Genomic DNA, 20,773 nt, shown 5'->3' on the forward strand with positions numbered 1-20,773 from the left:
CATTCGGGATTTTTATCCAAGTATAGAAAATAAAGCAAGCATAAGTACATGTCATACTTAACAATTATATCATGGGGTTCATGAGGCTCAAAGGCTGACACTGGTTTACTGCAATTAGCCTTTGTTTATCATAATTTTAGCAATTGGTTGGCAACAAGTTTATCCATAAGCCCATAAACTCATGATCAGGTAAACATGAATAATGTATAGCATAAACAGTTGATCATTAGTACCATTATCCATTAGTGATCATCTCTATTCCATAAGGGTCTAAGGCCGCTCGTGTCCGTGAGCACAACTGTTATAACAGTTTTATACTCTGCAGAGTTTGTACACGTTCACTGTGAGTTGTGATTTACCCTTTCGCCCGAGGTAGCTATTCTCTTGACCTACTTCCAAGGAAGGTCGGCAGGGTTCACTATGAAGCCTTTCAAAGAATTCGTCTAACATGTTAGGGCCGCCAGGCGTATGTGGCCCATCTCTAGGAGTGGCAAGCGTGGGCATCGCAGCACGGTACACACTTCCTAGCAGCAAAGGAAACATACCCCATGCCTCAAAGGTAACCACTAACAAGCTAGAAAAGATCCTCATACTGAGCTAAAGCCAGAGCCATATAGCCCTCATAGCTGTACTATAAGTCCCGGATGATCGCTTACAGATAAGTCCTTAGGGAGAGGAATCTGAAGCATATAAACACTCCAGCCCCCTGATTCCATGTTACTAAAAAGTCATGTTTTAATGTTTATTGCATATATCATTAGTCAAGTTACAAGATCATGGTTTTGATTAAGCACTAGCAAAAACTATCCAATGCAATTACCCAAAGGTGTCAAGGAATCCAGGATATCAATTAGCTAGGGAATTTACTATAGTTGCCAAGGTAGACACATGCAATATGAATTAAGTGTTTAAATGTGAATAGGTAACAAGGATAATCCCATGCTATACTTGCCTTACACACCGATCCTTCGATAAGCTTTATTCTTCGATGTCTTTCTTCTTCTTCTTCTTGGATCACCACGTGTATCTCACCGACTGGACAATCGTAGAACACCACACAAACATCCATACACATACATGCATAGCATACAGTTGCATCTATATCAGAACAGTACACCAATCATAGAAAAATAAGTAAAAGAGATTGAAACATGGTTCTACGTATCGCTACGATCACATAGTCGCGAGAGGCACGCTAATCGAAGCTACGGTGAAAAGTTACAACTACCGAGAGATTTGCCTAATACGTGGAAAAGAAAGCTATAGGCTTCATTTATGTTAACTATATGATTTCATATACAAAAGATATTTTATAAACAATATGGATTGAATTAAGTCAATTTTAGATTTAAATTATAAAACAAAAGTAAAACAAATCATATTCTATGTATAAAACCTAGTTGCATAATCTTTAATCAAAATATGATTTAAACTATGATTTTTATGAAATAGTAATATAGTAAACATCATTACTAATACGTAGATCTTGTCGTTACGAAACAAATGCAACTTGAACGGACTATTTCAGAGTTTAAATAAATAAGTTACGATTTGAACAAGTTTTACTTTAATTAAATAATAGATTAAAACTACTCATGAATTTCAAGTGTTGAAAACATGCCTAACAGTTGTATAAACATGTAGATAACATAAATACGATCCTAACGCAACTCGAACGGATCAAATCGGACTTAAAACGTAAAAGTTACGCATAAAATAAGATCCAGTGGCATTCCTGTAAATATTTGAACTCAAATTTGAATTAAAACAATTAAAAATCTGAATTTAAATGTATTTTGGATTGGGCATACTATTTTTGGAAAATACAGGGTTTAAATCAGAAGAAAACGAGACCTAAAAGAAATCAGTTTGAACTAATTTGGATCGCGGGTTGATTCACAAAAAACCGAGGGGCTATTTTGTAAAACTGGCATGGCTGACCGTGGTTGACTGGGGCTGCTGACTGGGCAAACACGTGGGCACATGTGATTGGCTTGGTGCACCACGTGGTGTGGGCGCTGCTGATCTGGCGGGGTGGACCGAGTCCACAAGTCTCGGTGGACCGGTTACACAGCGAAGTGGTACAGGCTTATCGTGGCCGTCCACGTCAGATCTGACGGTGCAGGTGAGTGCGGGCGATTGACCGGCGCTGCTCCTCGTCTCCGGCGAGGGCACCATGGCTAGCGGTGAGCCGAGCACGGCGGCGGGCATCGGGGAGGCGATTCGGTCTTCCCCGGAGCAAACCAATCATACGGGCACGTAGCACGAAGGCTTGTGGATTCAATGGAGCACAAATCTTGGGCGGGGAACGCGTCGGGGTACCAAACCCACGGCGGCCCCATGGCCAGCGGGTCGGCAACTTGCTGCTATGATGTCCTAGCGCATGGAACAGCGACTGGGAGGCATAGGAAGCGTCGGGAGCTCACCGCGATGCGTATGGCGGGGAGAGCAACATCCGGGAAGGCCTCGAGGGGGCGGTTCGTCGTCGTCGGTGGCTGGAGAGCGAAAGAGAGGGCGCGGTGAGGGGAAATCCGAGCAAAACGAATCTGAAATCGAGAAGAGGAGGCACCTACGGCTGCATCGGGTCGTGGCGGATCTCACGGGCGCGTCGGCGTCGAGGATTGAGGCGCGGGTGAGGGAGATTGCTGGCGGCAGTGAGATTCGAGCGGCAAACGGAGAGGGGCAGAGGGGAGGGGTGCGGCTGGAGCTTTATAGGCCAGATGGCGAGGGGAAAAAGGAAGGGGCGCAAGCGGGATGGGTCACCTTCCATATGCGGGCGACGGTGGCTACATTCCGTGCATGGCCGCGCCATCGGCGGCGATTGGAGAAGGAAAATGCCGGGGAAGAAAGGAAACACGGGGAAGAAAAGAAAGGGAAGAAGACTGCTGACGAGTGGGGCCAAGGCGCAGTGAGAGGGAGAAAGAGGCGGCAGCGCTAAAGGCCGAAGCGGGCTGGGCGCTGTGCAGAAGGCGCGGGACTGGGCCAGGCGAGCAGAGCAGCCGAGCGGGCCGCGCAGAGGGCGGGCGCGGAGCAGGCCAACGCGGGAAGGCCGTGCGCTGAAGAAGGGAAAGAGGGGGAGTGCGGCTGGGCTGGCCAGCAGGCCAGGCCGGTTGCTGGGCCGAGAACACGAAGGACGCCGGGAGTTGGGCTGAAAGAAGATGAAGTTTTTCAAATCAATTTCTTTTTCAATTCTTTTTCTTCTCTTAATTCAAAACAATTTCAAATGTGATCCAAACAAGTATAAATATGATTTAAAATACACTTTCTAATTCCATCATAGATGAACCAATTTTTGAGTAAGTTTTTCAAAAATAACTTTTTAAGTTCTTATATTTTCCAATTCCTTTTCTTTTTCTAATCTTTCAATTCTAAGCTAAATTCAAATCTAATTCGAGTATGGTTTCAAAAATACTTTTCATCTTAAATATAAATGAGCAATTTTGGTAAATGGCAAAAATAAGTTTTGCCATTTTTTTAAATCCTCTTATTTTCAATTTTTCTTTTCTTTTATTTCAAAGCCACTTTTAATTTCATTTCAAAGCATTTTAACCATTTTGACTTTTCAATTAAAACCACTCAACCAATAAAATCAAATGCAATGGCATGTATGCATCAAACATGTTGCTACCTTATAATGTATTTTAACTTAATGAAAAATTTTATTTCCTATATTTCACGTGCACAAAAATTCATAAATAAATCATTTGAACTCTATTTCAAAAGAGGCAAATTTTAGGGTGTTACAATTCTACCCCCCTTAAGATGAATCTCATCCTCGAGATTCGAAAGACATTGACTAAGATGTGGGAATACTCTGTCCTTGGATTCTTCTTTACTTCCTCATGTAGTTCCATCGTCTTGATAAAGATCCACTTTACTTTGCATAACTGTTGCCCTTACTCCAAGTAATTTGCCTAACTAATTCCAAAACTTTGATAAGTGCCTTGAACAACTCTCAGGTAACCCTAATCACTAGGCCATAATTTTCTTTTCTCATATGTTCACCTTTCAACAAGGCTTCCTTATCTTCTTGGTTCGAAAGATGATCTACCATCAATCTTCAAAGCATTAATGATCCTAGTGAAGTTGATTGAACTGGGAATACAACTCTTAATCCTTGGTGTTACTCAAACCTTCTTAGCACAATTCTTCGTTGCTAAGGGCATCGGCCATGACTTCGCTTCTCGAAGTGATAACACTTTTCCAAGTCACAATTAATCTCATTCCAACAAGGATATCACAAGCTCAAAGACTAACTTGGTGAAGGTATCCTATATATTCTTGTGATCCTTCTAGATATTACTTTTACCTTCAAGAAGATGGTACTTCCATGCATCGTAATGGATAACTCCAGATAATAGGTTAGTTCAACTCATGCTTATAAGGACACATCATACACCTTCACAAGATGCATTATTGTAGATACAAAGCTCTTGTCCTGATCTACAAACTAATACTCAAGTTTTACTTTGACCTCTTGGACTCCTTCAAATACTTGACTGAAGTCTCCTGATCCAAACTAACTTAAAAGCTTTTCCGGTAGATTTATCAACGCCTTGCTGGTCTTGGATAGACCTTTCTTGGACTTCTAACCAAAACTCATTGAAACTCTAAGTTCTCTCTTACATCCTTGAGTACCACCACGCTTCCGCTGCGCACTCTGATTTCTGCTGTGCAAACTTGAATGTATGATACTTCATCTTACCAATTCTTCAACTTGGCTACCCCCCTTAAGATAAGGTAAAGTAGGGGATACCAAGTATAGCTTGCATCCTCTTGTGATCGAAGTCTACTATTGTTCAGGATTTTCCTAAGGATTTTTTATCGTCCAAAATTAGAGATATGAACCGATAAAGACAGGTTGCTCTGAAGACGGGATAGGGAAAACAGAAGAAAATCGTAACCCAACTATTTATTTCATTAATCCTTATACCTTAAACCTATAGACTAAATGAAATTGCGGGAACACCCAACAAAATCATTGCAATCATTACAAAGATGCAAAACAAGCATAAACATAATGACAATTCAACAAAGCACTTAAAAATGCATAACTCATTCATCGACTCACTTGTGATACTATCATTTTTATTACATAAGGGGCACAACTCCTAATTCTTAAAAATGGCATGATTACAGGGACATCTCTCGCATGGGAGTGACGTGTCATCCACTACATCAATTTCATCTTGGGCTTCCTTTGTATTGTGTGTCACCATCACTTGCAGGTAGTAGTCCTGTATTGACCTAACTTTGGCTACCTCCATGGCATAATTGTTGATTCTTCTGTGGACAAGATTTAACATAATGTCCTTCCTACTGACAATGATAACACTTTCTCTTAGCTGGATTTTTAGTGATGTCATACTCCACAGAATTGTTGCTTAAAGCATTGTCAGCTTGCTGACTCTGTAAGTTCATCTTTGTCTGACTAGACCGCTTTTTAGCTCGCTTGATCTTTCGGGGTTGAAATTCCGTGTAGGTGATTGTCCACCCATCTATACATACCTCATGTGGAAAGAGTGGAGTAACCTTAGCTTGAGAAACTTCTAATTCTTTAGAGTCTGAGTTTAACTGACTAGGGATTGGAGTTGGATGTGACAATGTAATAGAACCCAAATGTTGATTGCTTTCTGATTCTGTCTCTGGTGAGATCTCCTTTCTTTTCTTATCCACATTGTCCTCAAGTACAGGCTGAATACCTTCATACTCAATTCTTTCTCCTGATGGTGTGGTTAGAAGCACCGAACACTAGGCATACTTGATCACTCCTTTACAAGCAGATAGCCGCCATCCTATTCCAAGAATGACATCAATGTCCACTAACTCTAATACAATAAAATTTGCTTCAAATTTTACTCCTTTGATGTTAAGACTAACTCTTGGGCATTTGTGGCTTGCCTTCATTTCTCCTTCTGGGGTCTTAACTATGACTGGTCTCCTTATTGGAAGCATAGTTATCTTATGTTCCTTTATGTATGCACTGGAGATAAATGAATGTGAAGCTCTGGGGTCAAACAGCACTGTGGTGGAAGCTGAGTTTACTGAAATGAAACCATACACAACCTCCTTAGCTCCATGAGTGGTAGTCATGTCCACATTATTCAATCTTCCTTGGATGTAGTTTCTCTTTGTTTTACTTCCTTGCTCCTGTTTCTTCTGGACCTTCTGTTCTTGCTTCGATTGTGGTTGATCCTAGCATTCATGTGCCATTCTTACAACATCTTCATTGGACTTCATATTCTTCTAAGCTTCTGTTACTTGTTTCTTCACTGGTCCCTTTGGTATGTTGATTTGACCTTGTGGCAAGCACTATTGAAAACTCCTAGGTTGAGTCATACCTTCTGGTCCTTGTTGTTGCACAACTACAAGCTTCTCCTTGTTGAATGTAGTCAAGGACAACGTAGCTTGGTCCTCCTGATCTCTGATGTTGGCAGTTATCTCATTACGTTCCATCTATATAGACAAAGATAGAGGATTGAGAATAGAGACAAAGTTTTCATAATAGACAGAGGCTGAAGTTAGCATAAATTTTTGCAAATAACAAGGTTGAGAGAGAAAACAAGAACTAAGCAAGATAAAAGCATGCTAAAACATCCAGTTCTATCTAGGCTTGCGTCCTACAGTCAGCATTGCTCTGATACCACTTTGTAGCACCCGGTTTTAAAGACAAAACTAGATACACACTATATGTGAGCCCAGGAAGTCAAATCTCACATATAGCCACAAATCAGGGTATTATCAAGAGACAATACTTATTACATAACATATTAGTAAAAAGAAAATAACCTTAGAGTAAAGACAGCGGAAAGTTGACTCCGATCTTTTGGCGAAGACTCCAAATTCACAGGGACGACTGACTGGTTGACCACAAGCCTAACTCCTCCAAAACCAGCAATCTGGTACCCATCCGGGATTTTTATCCAAGTATAGAAAATAAAGCAAGCATAAGTACATGTCATACTTAACAATTATATCATGGGGTTCATGAGGCTCAAAGGCTGACACTGGTTTACTGCAATTAGCCTTTGTTTATCATAATTTTAGCAATTGGCTGGCAACAAGTTTATCCATAAGCCCATAAACTCATGATCAGGTAAACATGAATAATGTATAGCATAAACAGTTGATCATTAGTACCATTATCCATTAGTGATCATCTCTATTCCATAAGGGTCCAAGGCCGCTCGTGTCCGTGAGCATGGCTGTTATAACAGTTTTATACTCTGCAGAGTTTGTACATGTTCACTGTGAGTTGTGATTTACCCTTTCGCCCGAGGTAGCTATTCTCTTGACCCACTTCCAAGGAAGGTCGGCAGGGTTCACTACGAAGCCTTTCAAAGAATTCGTCTAACATGTTAGGGCCGCCAGGCGTATGTGGCCCATCTCTAGGAGTGGCAAGCGTGGGCATCGCAGCACGGTACACACTTCCTAGCAGCAAAGGAAACACACCCCATGCCTCAAAGGTAACCACTAACAAGCTAGAAAAGATCCTCATACTGAGCTAAAGCCAGAGCCATATAGCCCTCACAGCTGTACTGTAAGTCCCGGATGATCGCTTACAGATAAGTCCTTAGGGAGAGGAATCTGAAGCATATAAACACTCCAGCCCCCTGATTCCATGTTACTAAAAAGTCATGTTTTAATGTTTATTGCATATATCATTAGTCAAGTTACAAGATCATGGTTTTGATTAAGCACTAGCAAAAACTATCCAATGCAATTACCCAAAGGTGTCAAGGAATCCAGGATATCAATTAGCTAGGGAATTTACTACAGTTGCCAAGGTAGACACATGCAATATGAATTAAGTGTTTAAATGTGAATAGGTAACAAGGATAATCCCATGCTATACTTGCCTTACACACTAATCCTTCGGTAAGCTTTATTCTTCGATGTCTTTCTTCTTCTTCTTCTTGGATCACCACGTGTATCTCACCAACTGGACAATCGTAGAACACCACACGAACATCCATACACATACATGCATAGCATACAGTTGCATCTATATCAGAATAGTACACCAATCATAGAAAAATAAGTAAAAGAGATTGAAACACGGTTCTACGTATCGCTACGATCACACAGTCGCGAGAGGCACCCTAATCGAAGCTACGGTTGAAAAGTACAACTACCGAGAGATTTGCCTAATACGTGGAAAAGAAAGCTATAGGCTTCATTTATGTTAACTATATGATTTCATATACAAAAGATATTTTATAAACAATATGGATTGAATTAAGTCAATTTTAGATTTAAATTATAAAACAAAAGTAAAACAAATCATATTCTATGTATAAAACCTAGTTGCATAATCTTTAATCAAAATATGATTTAAACTATGATTTTTATGAAATAGTAATATAGTAAACATCATTACTAATACGTAGATCTCATCGTTACGAAACAAACGCAACTTAAACGGACTATTTCAGAGTTTAAATAAATAAGTTACGATTTGAACAAGTTTTACTTTAATTAAATAATAGATTAAAACTACTCATGAATTTTAAGTCTTGAAAACATGCCTAATAGTTGTATAAACATGTAGATAATGTAAATACGATCCTAACGCAACTTGAACGGATCAAATCGGACTTAAAACGCAAAAGTTACGCATAAAATAAGATCTAGTGGCATTCCTGTAAATATTTGAACTCAAATTTGAATTAAAACAATTAAAAATCTGAATTTAAATGTATTTTGGACTGGGCATACTATTTCTGGAACATACAGGGTTTAAATCAGAAGAAAATAGGACCTAAAAGAAATCAGTTTGAACTAATTTGGATCGCGGGTTGATTCACGAAAAACCGAGGGGCTATTTTGTAAAACTGGCATGGCTGACCGTGGTTGACTGGGGCTGCTGACTGGGCAAACATGTGGGCGCATGTGATTGGCTTGGTGCACCAAGTGGTGTGGGCGCTGCTGACCTAGCGGGGTGGACCGAGTCCACAAGTCCCGGTGGACCGGTTACACAGCGAAGGGGTACGGGCTTATCGTGGCCGTCCACGTTAGATCTAACAACGCAGGTGAGTGCGGGTGATTGACCGGCGCTGCTCCTCGTCTCCAGTGAGGGCACCATGGCCGGTGGTGAGCCAAGCATGGCGGCAGGCGTCGGGGAGGCGATTCGAACTTCCCCAGAGCAAACCAATCATACGGGCGCGTAGCACGAAGGCTTGTGGATTCAATGGAGCACAAATCTTGGACAGGGAACATGTCGGGGTATCGAGCCCACGGTGGCGCCATGGCCGGCGGGTCGGCAACTCGCAGCTACGATGTCCTAGCGCATGGAACAGTGACTGGGAGGCACAGGAAGCGTCGGGAGCTCACCGCGATGTGTATGGCGGGGAGCGCAGCGTCCGGGAAGGCCTCGAGGGGGCGGTTCGTTGTCGGCGGCGGCTAGAGAGAGAAAGAGAGGGCGCGGTGAGGGGAAATCTGAGCAAAACGAATTCGAAATCGAGAAGGGGAGGCACCTACGGCTGCGTTGGGTCGTGGTGGATCTCACGGGCGCGTCGGCGTCAAGGATTGAGGCGCGGGTGAGGGAGATTGCCGGCGGCAGTGAGATTCGAGCGGCAAACGGAGAGGGGCAGAGGGGAGGGGTGCGGCTGGAGCTTTATAGGCCAGATGGCGAGGGGAAAAAGGAAGGGGCGCAAGCGGGATGGGTCACCTTCCATATGCGGGTGACAGTGGCTACATTCCGTGCATGGCCGCGCCATCGGCGGCGATTGGAGAAGGAAAATGCTAGGGAAGAAAGGAAACACGGGGAAGAAAATAAAGGGAAGAAGACGGCTGATGAGTGGGGCCAAGGCACAGTGAGAGGGAGAAAGAGGTGGCGGCGCTGAAGGCCAAAGCGGGCTGGGCGCTGCGCGGAAGGTGCGGGACTGGGCCAGGCGAGTAGAGCAGCCGAGCGGGCCGCGCGGAGGGCGGGCGCAGAGCAGGCCGACGCGGGAAGGCCGTGTGCTGAAGAAGGGAAAGAGGGGAAGTGCGGCTGGGCTGGCCAGCAGGCCAGGCCAGTTGCTGGGCCGAGAACACGAAGGAGGCCGGGAGTTGGGCTGAAAGAAGATGAAGTTTTTCAAATCAATTTCTTTTTCAATTCTTTTTCTTCTCTTAATTCAAAACAATTTCAAATGTGATCCAAACAAGTATAAATATGATTTAAAATACACTTTCTAATTCCAACATAGATGAACCAATTTTTGAGTGAGTTTTCCAAAAATAACTTTTTAAGTTCTTATATTTTCCAATTCCTTTTCTTTTTCTAATCTTTCAATTCTAAGCTAAATTCAAATCCAATTCGAGTATGGTTTCAAAAATACTTTTCATCTCAAATATAAATGAGTAATTTTGGTAAATTGCAAAAATAAGTTTTGCCATTTTTTTTAAATCCTCTTATTTTCAATTTTTCTTTTCTTTTATTTCAAACCGACTTTTAATTTCATTTCAAAGCATTTTAACCATTTTGACTTTTCAATTAAAACCACTTAACCAATAAAATCAAATGCAATGGCATGTATGCATCAAACATGTTGCTACCTTATAATGTATTTTAACTCAATGAAAAAATTTATTTCCTATATTTCATGTGCACAAAAATTCATAAATAAATCATTTGAACTCTATTTCAAAAGAGGCAAATTTTAGGGTGTTACACGGACAGTTTGCCTCTCGCTCCACCTTCCCCTAGAACTAGGGGTTTTCCCTTTGATACACCTAACCATAGCCTTGTCCTCTCTGCTTCTCCATCACAAACGCTTGTATCTCTTGCTCTCGCTCTTCCGCTACCAGCAAAGTTCTCGTTCCTCTGCACTTGCTTCCCATGGAGTCATGGTATCGCTCCAACATCACCCATGTGCGCATGGAGGGCCTCGTCAAGCGTGGTCTTCTCCATGGGAGAACTAAGGTAGTGGAGTTGCTTGTGCTCGGTCGTGAGGATGCGTCGGCGCTGCCCGATGGCTACGTCATGTCCTTTGCGCCCTTCCATGAGCGTGGACTCATGATTCCTCCCCACCCATTCCTTCAGGGACTGCTGCACCACTACTAGATTGAGTTGTAGCACCGAATCCCAATGGGATCTAGCACATCGTGGCCTTCATCACGCTGTGTGAAGGGTAGTTGGGGATCAAACACCACTTTGAGCTATGGAGGTACTTCTTCTTCGTCTCCCTATGCGCTTTGGTTCTATGTGAAGAACGATGCCGCTGCCCCCTTGCCGGACTTCACTAGATGCCTAATCGAAGAGGCACCACTGTTGTGGGGGTGGGGACCTCTTGAGAAGGAAAAGAAAAGGCTCCACAACCTCCTAGACGCCATCGCGCTCCTAAAGAACCATGGTCTCTATAGGGTCAGTGTCATCGGGGTGTGTCACACGAGGAGGGTGGCGCCGCTAATGGCGCGCACCCTCCCGCTGTATGGGATGATGCCCGGTGCGTAGCTCGATAGGATGGTGCTTGCCTAGGGGCTGCTCCACGACAGCGACGTTGCGCAGCGCGTCAAGGAGGCGATGGAGGAGTCCGACGCCATGTTCCCGATCCCCAAACATCCCGTGATACGGCTGGACACGGGCGTCGTCGAGCCACCGGTGGGGTTGGGCTTTTGGGCCTCCATCGCATCGCTGCCAGAGCATGTGGCCATGAGGGTGGCGAACCATGTCGTAGACGAGAAGAGGAAGAAGTGGAAGGATAGGCAAAGCAGTGAGTGAAGCTGGATCGAGGAAGGCGGTGGTAAGGTTCAAAGGAGGAAGAAGAAGAAGGAGAGGGAGGTGATGGTTCTAGGTCACCCATCCAATGGGATGAGCTGGGAGGTGGGGATGAGGACTCATCATTGCCGCAGGTGGGGTGCTTCTCATGGCATGCCCCAGAGCAGGAGGGGGATTATGCACCCCTAGAGCTGGCAGAATTAGCTCGCTCTGCTCCATCCGGGCCTTCTGAGGCGCCCCCGGAGTCCATGGGATCTGGCTGCTTCACTCCGTCTAGGCCTTTGGAGCAGAGGGAAGGCTCAAAATGGTAATGTGCCGATGAGATGTGGCTAAGGTCAGGCGGGCTAGCACCAAAATATCACCATCCAGTGGCATCGAGGGGAGTTAAGAATTTCTTCGCTCCTTTGCTCTAATGAATTTTGCCGTAAACTGATCGTCATGTATTTCATAGTGTTGGGGGAGGCGGGACTCTCCTAAGGCTTGATTGAAGAAGAGCCTCACCCTCTGGTAGACACGCTAGGAGTGGGTTGGCATCACGCTAGAGGTGAGTAGGAGTGGTGCCGGGGCGGTCGTGATGTCGACTTGGGAGGCACAACCGATGGCTACATCCGTAGGGGAGCAAATGGAGGAGGGCATGTCTGAGGCACCCATGGTGAATGTGGTGTGGCTTGGTGTGGCCGCTATGTCATAGGTGGAGATGGCGCAACCGAAGCCATCGTCCATGTAGGTGGCCATGTCTGTGGTGGGGTGGATGGAAGAGGGTGCACCCGTGGCATCCTTAGCAGATGTGGCAATGGGGCAGGCCTCTGTGTCCATGTCACCTGCCCCCTCTATCACCGAAGGGGCCGCTCTAGAAGAGTTGTTGCCACAAGAGGGGTCAGCGACGCTTGGGATTGGTGTGGAGCCATCTCGGTCTCAAGTCTAGGTGAGCGGTGACCTGCATGCATGGGGAGGATCCCAGATCTGGTGGGTAGACCAGTGGGACCCGAGGGCAATGTTTTTTGCCCTTGACAATGCCGCGGAGTTGAGGGAATGGGGGAGCATCCACACAGAGGTTGGGACCGTGGTTCGTGCCCTAACCACTGCGCTGAGCTCATTGCATGACGTTGTTGCCCCGATTGGCTAGGTATGATATGGTCATGTATCTAACTCTCATGTTCCCTTTCCATGCCTCTAGGTCTTGTCCTCTCCATAGTGCCTTATGGTCTGCAACCGGGAGAAGTCCTAATTCCTTAATCACGGAAGGACTTTTAGGACCACCTCGCCGAAGAGATGTGACGGAGGGAGGGCCTAGCCGCACAGCTCGTTGTCGCCCATCAGGAGGTGGTTGAGCTTACCCCCCGCTGCCTGAGAGCTGGCCAACCTCCAAATTAGGGAGAAGGATGCTCGCGATGATGCCTGCAAGGCCACGAAGAAGCTCATGGAAGAGTCGAGAGGGCGCACACGGACATCGTGGAGGCCGAGTGGCTATGGAAGGAGTGGGATGATTTGCTCTAGGCCATAGAGGGGCTCCGCATGGAGCATGACTTGGCTTGCCAGGAGTGCGCCGATGCCCAACGGTGGATCGACCTTCTCAAGGGCAAGCTTGAGGAGGAGAGGGATCTAAAGGTTGAGGTGGAGGGCTTGGCCGCTAGGCTCACCATGGAGGTTGGTCAGCGCCAGGAAGAGATCTGGAGCCTGGAGGCTAAGGTAATCTGGTAGCACAAAGAGGTGTGCAAGCTCTAGGTGGATGTGGAAGGTAAGCCTCCTATTTCCCTTGTTGTCCTTATCCTAGAATCCACGGTTAGCCTTATGACATGGTTGGTGTGTGACTTGGATAGGCCTTGATGACAAGCTTGGGGAGGAGGTGGTGAAGAGCCGTGGCTTGGAGAAGGAGCTCGGTGAAGTGAAGGACTCCCTCATGAAGGAGAGCGACGAGCACAATACCCTACGTGTTGTCGTCCAGCTAGTCTGTGATGACCTTGAGCTAGCCCCAGAGCAGGAGATGAGCTCACTCGCTATTTGCACCGTCCAAATTATAGATCAAGAGCACAAGATCATGTGGCACATGCTTCACTTCGGTGTTCATCGGTTGTTTGCGATTGCTGGTTCTCATTATGAGAACATCAATCTAGCAATGATGTGTCAGGGACTCATGCCCGGATACTCCGAGGTTGAGCTGGAGGAGATTGAGAAGACAGTGTACCCCCTAGCGCAGGATCTAGCTGTAAAGATCGAGCATGAAGTCATCCCCTGAGGGGTTAGTTAGTTGGATGAGCCGAGCGGTGAACTTGTAATAAATGGACAAGTTCTTTACTTTTGTTTTGGCTGAACAGACTTTTGGCCCTTCTCTCTTTTTTATGTATAAAAAGGTTGATGCGATCCGACCCCTTCTGATGTTAAGATTGTAAAGCTCGAGGTGCGAGCAAAAAAGTTCTGATCACACTGGTGAGCAAAAACATCGTAGCTACTAGGGCATAGATTTCTTATGGTCTGACCTATTTTACTCAGTGTTTGTTTCCACATCCCTTACTTCTAGATCTTAACGTAAGAGAGGATCGGGCGCAGAGAATGTTTTTGGGTAGATATACTCCTATCAGCCCCAAGTGAGGCCCGACCCTTTGCTCTTGCTGGGGTTGGGTGTCACTGAAGAAGGTTTTAGAATGTTTTTGCATTTTAGAAACATCATTCTTAATTTTTGCAAGTATATGCATAGGCTAGGGGTAAAAGCAATGTAGTTGTTCAATGTTTTAGGTGTTGATGAAGACTTTGCCATCGATGGTCTTGAGCTTGTAGGTGCTTGGTCGGAGCACCTCCATGATGATGTATGGTCCCTCCCATGGCGGAGAGAGCTTATGGTGGTTCTTGTTGCTCTGGACGAGGTAGAGCACCAAGTTCCTGACGTTGAAGGCCTGACCCCACACCCAATGGCCATGGTACCATTGCAATGCTTGATGGTACTTGGCCAAGTGGATGAGGGCAATGTCGCGCGCTTCATCGAGCTGATCCATGGCGTCCTTGAGGTACTCCTCGGCTCCCTGCTCATTGTACGCCCTAACCCTCGGTGCTCCATAGTTGAGGTCGGTTGGGAGGACTACCTCAAAAATGTAGACCATGAATAAAGGTGTGTAGTCGGTCGCTCGACTGGGGGTCGTCCTCAAGCTCTAGAGTATCGAGGGAAGCTCAGCAACCCATCGTCCGACGAATTTGTTCAGTCAGTTGAAGATCCTAGGCTTAAGGCCTTGCAAGACCATGCCGTTCGCGCACTCAACCTACCCATTCATGTAGGGGTGCGCCACAATGGCCCAATCAATGTAGATGTGGTAGTCATCATAGAATCGAAGGAATTTTTTCTCAGTGAACTGTGTGCTGTTGTCTGTGATGATGGAGTTCGAGACCCCAAAGTGGTGGATGATGTCGAGGAAAAATTGCACGGCTTGATCGGATTTGATCACAGAGATCGACTGAGCCTCTATCCATTTTGTGAACTTGTGCACGACGACAAGCAAGTGCGTGTAGCCCCCGGGCGCTCTTTTGAGGGGTCTGACCAGATCAAGCCACTAGAACATGAATAGCCATGTGATAGGGATCGTCTAGAGCACTTGGGCTAGCAGGTGGGTTTGACAAGCATAGTACTGACACCCTTCGCAGTTGCACACAATTTGCTCAGCGTCAGCCACTGCGGTTGGCCAGTAAAAGCCCTGTCAGAACATGTTTCCAACCAAGGTTCTAGGTGTGGCATGATGTCCGTAGACCCCACCATGGATGTCCTTTAGCAGTAGCTTCCCTTGTTCGATGGGGATGCAATGTTGTAGGATCTTGGTATGGCTTCGCTTGTAGAGTTCCCCCTCAATAATGATGAAGGACTTGGCATGGTGTGCGAGCCGTCGAGCCTCCATTTTGTCAGTCGGGAGCACCTCGTGAAGGAGGTACTCAAGATAAGGTGTCCTCCAATCAGTTAGAGGGTCAGGCTCTACCACTGGGTCTTCATCAAGCTCCATGACTTCAAGGTCGAAAGGAGCCGATGATCGGTCAGCCCTTGAGCCTAGGGTAGGCGGCCTATCACCAGTTTGTTATGGCTCCTCGTAGCAGATCGAGGGTTTGTATTGATCACCAGCGAAGATGCAAGTCAGCATTGGCTCTCGGCCAAACGCCATTTTCGCTAGCGTGTCAGCCGCCTCATTGAGTCATCTTGGGGTGTGGTTGAGTTCGAGGCCATTGAACTTGTCCTCTAGCTGGTGGACTTCTTGGCAATACGTAGCCATCTTAGCATTGTGGTAGCTTGACTCCTTCATAACTTGATCAATGACTAGTTGTGAGTCACCTTGGATGTCAAGCCGTTGGATGCCAAACTCGATGGCAATGCATAGGCTATTGATGAGTGCCTCATATTCAGCCACATTGTTAGAGGTAGGGAAGTGAATGTGAACCGTATACCTCATGCGCACTCCAAGGGGCAAAACAAAGACTAGCCCCATGGCAGTGCCTTTCTTCATCAACGATCCATCAAAGTACATCATCCAGTACTCTTGATCAATGGCTGGTGGTGGCATTTGGATCTCGGTCCATTCTACAACAAAATCGGCCAGCACCTAGGACTTGACTGTAGTCCAAGGGGCATATGAGATGCCCTGACCCATTAGCTTGAGTGCCCACTTCATGATTCTCCCTATGGCATCCTAGTTTTGGATGACCTCATCAAGAGAGAAGGATGTCATGACCATCACCAGGTGTGACTCAAAGTAGTGACATAGCTTCCTCTTCACGATCAGGATGGCATACAAGAGCTTCTGGATTTGGGGGTAGTGAGTCTTGGAATCGGACAAGACTTCGCTAACGAAGTATATGGGATGCTACACCTTGAGGGCGTGTCCCTCTTCTTCCTATTCTAACACCAGGGCGGTGCTGGCCACTTGCATGGTGGTCGCAATGTAAAGCAAGAGTGGTTGCCCACTGGCTGGCGAGACTAGAATCAGGGCTCTCATTAGGATTTCCTTGACCTTGTCAAGTGCCCCCTAAGCCTCGGGTGTCCATGCAAATTGGTTGGTTTTCTTTAGAAGCCGATATAGGGGGAGGCCTCGTTCACCGAGGTGCGATATAAAATGGCAAAGTGCGGCGAGGCACCCTATAACTTGTTGTACTCCCTTTAGATTCTAAATCAGGCCCATCCTCATGATGGCCAAGATCTTCTCTGGGTCGACTTTGATGACGCGCTTGGAGATGATGAACCCAAGCAGCATACCCCTCAGGACCCCAAAAATGCATTTCTCAAGGTTGAGTTTGATGCCGTTTGCCTGGAGTTTCATGAAGGTTTGCTCTAGGTCTGCTATGAGCTGGTCAGCCTATTTGGACTTGACCATGATGTCATCTACGTAAGCCTCAACGATTCGCCCAATGAGATCCCCGAAACACTTGAGCATACAACACTGGTATGTAGCCCCTGTGTTTTTCAGACTAAATGGCATTGTGACATAGCAGAATGCTTCGAATGGCATGAAGAAAGAAGTCGCGAGCTGGTCGGATTCTTTCATCGCAATCTGATGGTACTCGGAGTACGCATCAAGGAAGCAGAGGGTTTCACACCCCGAGGTCAAGTCGACTACTTGATCTATACATGGCAAAGGAAATAGATCCTTTGGACGAGCCTTGTTGAGACTCATGTAGTCAACACACATCCTCCATTTCCCATTCTTTTTTCATACGAGGACGGGATTGGCTAACCACTCGGGTTGATACACTTTCTTGATGAATCCGGCCGCTAAAAGCTTTGCGATCTCCTCACCGATGGCCCTGCGCTTCCCCTTGTCGAAGCGATGTAGGCGCTGCTTCACCGGCTTGGAGCCTAGCCTAATCTTCAAGGTGTGCTCGGTGACTTCCCTCAAAATGCCTGGCATGTTCAAGGGTTTCCACATGAAGATATCTCTGTTGGCACGGAGGAAGTCGACGAGCGTGCTTTCTTATCTAGAGAAAAGTGTGGTGCCGATGCGCACCACTTTGTCCTCAAAGCTGTTGGGGTCTATGAGGACCTCCTTGATGCCCTCCGTGGGCTCAAAAGATCTAGCCAACCACTTGGAGTCGGGTGCTTCCTCGGTGATCCCCTCCTTGATGACCGCAAGCTCCTCGGAGGCGATAATCGTCGAGGCATGCTCACAACACTCGACTTCGCACTCATAAGTGCACTGGAAGGAGGTGCTGACAATGATGACCCCTCCTAGGCTTAGCATCTTGAGCTTTAGGTAAGTGTAGTTGGGGACGGCCATGAACTTCATGTAGCATGGTCGTCCTAGGATGCGTGGTAGGTTCTGTGGAACCCGACCACCTCGAAGGTGAGGGTCTCTGTCCTATAGTTGCCTGGATCCCTAAAGGTGATGGGTAGGTTGATCTGCCCAAGCGGTATGGCTTGTTTCCCTAGCACGACATTGTGGAAAGGTGCCCTAGTTGGTTGGACACGCGATCGGTCAATGCCCATGGCATCAAGCCTCTCGGTGTACATGATGTTGAGGCCACTGCCTCTATCCATCAGCACCTTGGTGAGCCGCTTCGTGCTGACGATTGGGTTGACCATGAGTGGGTATCTTTCTAGCTATGTGTGGGGGTATTAACCCCTATACCCTTACGGCCAAGCTTGGGCTGGCCCGGATCGATGGGTTCAGTCCACCCGAAAGACGACACGCGGCCCAGTTAACCTGATCGGAGTCCCACACAAGGAATCCAGACAGATTTGGCGACCAAGCAGGATCCTAGTCGGTTAGAATAGGAATCCTTATCCGGCCACATATGGCAATTGTAACTGACTAGGATTAGTTTCTAGATCTGTAACCCTGCCCCCCGGACTATATAAGGCGGGCAGGGGACCCCTCTAAAAACATCTCTCATTGACATACAGCAATACAAAATCAGACGCAGGACGTAGGTATTACGCCTTCTTGGCGGCCGAACCTAGATAAAACCTCGTGTCTGTCTTGCGTCACCGTCTTGTTTGAGGCTTGCGCATCTGTCTACCGATAATCTACTACCTTGGGCATACTCCTAGGTAGACTGCCGACCATATTTCGTCGACAGTGGCACGCCAGGTAGGGGGTGTGCGTACTGCTCTCCAAGCAAACAAGATGGTCATCATCTCCGGCTCCATGGCTACGCCCAACGGCCTCACATTCACCGTCGGCCAGATCACCTGGACCACCGGCCCTGATGACTCCATCGCCATGACCATGGAGGAGGCGTGGATTCAACCCGTGCCAACGACTACTTCACCTGCATCGGCTACGGCTCCGACCACGGTGAACGCGGCTCCGACCACGGTGAACGCGGCTTCGACCACGGTGAACACGGCTCCGACCACAACGAATACGGCTCTGACCACGATGGATCTGGCTCTGACCATGGTACATCTGGCTCCAACCACGCCTACAGCCATGCCGACAACCCATCATCCGCTTCCCCGCTACAAAGGAAAGCAGATCGACAACACCGACCTGCTAGACTCCATCGATCGGGTCGGCATCAAACTCGCTGAAACCCTAGCTCTGGTAAGTATGATTCAAAGCCAACCTAATGAGCAGGTAACAGCTCCCCACAATAGATCTATCCGACCAGCTTGGACCAGTCGCCCTGCGCGACTTGGAACAGATCTTGTGGTCATATCTGCTCCTGAGGGGTGCTCCGCTCGTCGCCAGCCAGCCTTCGCGATGGGTCTCCGACTCTGCGAGTATGAAGTCCCGACGGAGAACCACCAGGTCCAGCCCTACGGCCTATAAAACGCTGCCTCCAGCTACGTGTACAACCTACGACGCCGCTCGGATCTATGTCCTATACACCGATCTCGGCCGAAGCCATGCAACACCATCAACATGGTCTGGATTGAAGATTATCAAGAAGGATCCGTCCACACAGTCCGAGAGGGTGACTCCAGCTCCTCGTCCGGCATCGCATCCAACGCATCTGTCCACACCGAGCTTCAGCGTCACGAAGATGAAGGCGTCAAGTACGATCTGGATCTGCCAGACCACGCCCTGGGTTTCCCCCAGTTTCCGTCTTTCCCGCCAAGATGAGGGGATTTGATCCATGTTGTCAGCAATGACGAGCCGCCAGCAGTCGGCGAAACAGAGCAAGAAAAGACTGCACGCGAAGCACGCAATATTGACCGGTTTAATCACCGGCAAATCAAAGCTGAAGCAGACCAGGAGGCACGACGCATAAGGGTCCAACCATGTGACCTCAATAATGCTTTCGACAGGGTGGGGGACAAACAAGTCTTCAAGACCCCAAGCGCCAACGTAGCCGTTGCCATGGTGACAATGCAGCGGCTGCCCAACACTCCCGAGACCCAAGCAGTCCGTGACGACATACAAGCTTATCTGACGGCTGCTATGGCTCAGACCGCAGAGATGAATCAAGCTCGGGCTCCATCCGTTTCAGTTGAATCAAGCCACAGCTGCCAATACTCAAGTCGCTCACAGCCGCTCAACCGACGCGGCTCGCACAACAATGACCCGTCAGACAACCGTCAAGGCGGAAACGGTGGTCATGATGGCGGTCGGGACGAAAACCGCCATCGGGAGGATAACCGCCATGATGTTCGAGGTGACAACCGCCAAGATAACCGCGACGATCACCGTGATAACCACGGTTGCAGGGCTAATCTAGATGGCAATCGAGATCGCCGCGATGGCAATAACGATCTCTGCCATTACCTCGGTGGACGTGATCTGCGTGCTCGCATCAACCAGAGAGCCAACGATCATGCATCCCATGAAAGCTATCGCCGTATGGAGTATGACACCGCCCATGGTCCGCCGGGTCTGAAGCAGTTCACTCCACACCTTCGCCAAGTCATATGGCCCAAGAATTTCAAGCTCGAGAAACTTCAGAAGTACGACAGCAAGGAAAACCCCGAATTATGGGTCATGCTCTATGAAACTGCGTGCCGATCAGCCATGGCTGATGAGCATGTCATGTCTAACTACTTCCCAGTCGCTGTTGGTCATGCAGGTCACCAATGGCTGGTTAGCTTGCCGCCAAACTATTTTGACTCTTGGCAGGAGCTCAAGCAGGCCTTCATCGACAATTTCATCGCTACTTGTGAACAACCTGGCA

The sequence above is a fragment of the Miscanthus floridulus genome, chromosome 7, assembly GCF_019320115.1.
Source record: "Miscanthus floridulus cultivar M001 chromosome 7, ASM1932011v1, whole genome shotgun sequence".
Classification (NCBI taxonomy): Eukaryota; Viridiplantae; Streptophyta; class Magnoliopsida; order Poales; family Poaceae; genus Miscanthus; species Miscanthus floridulus.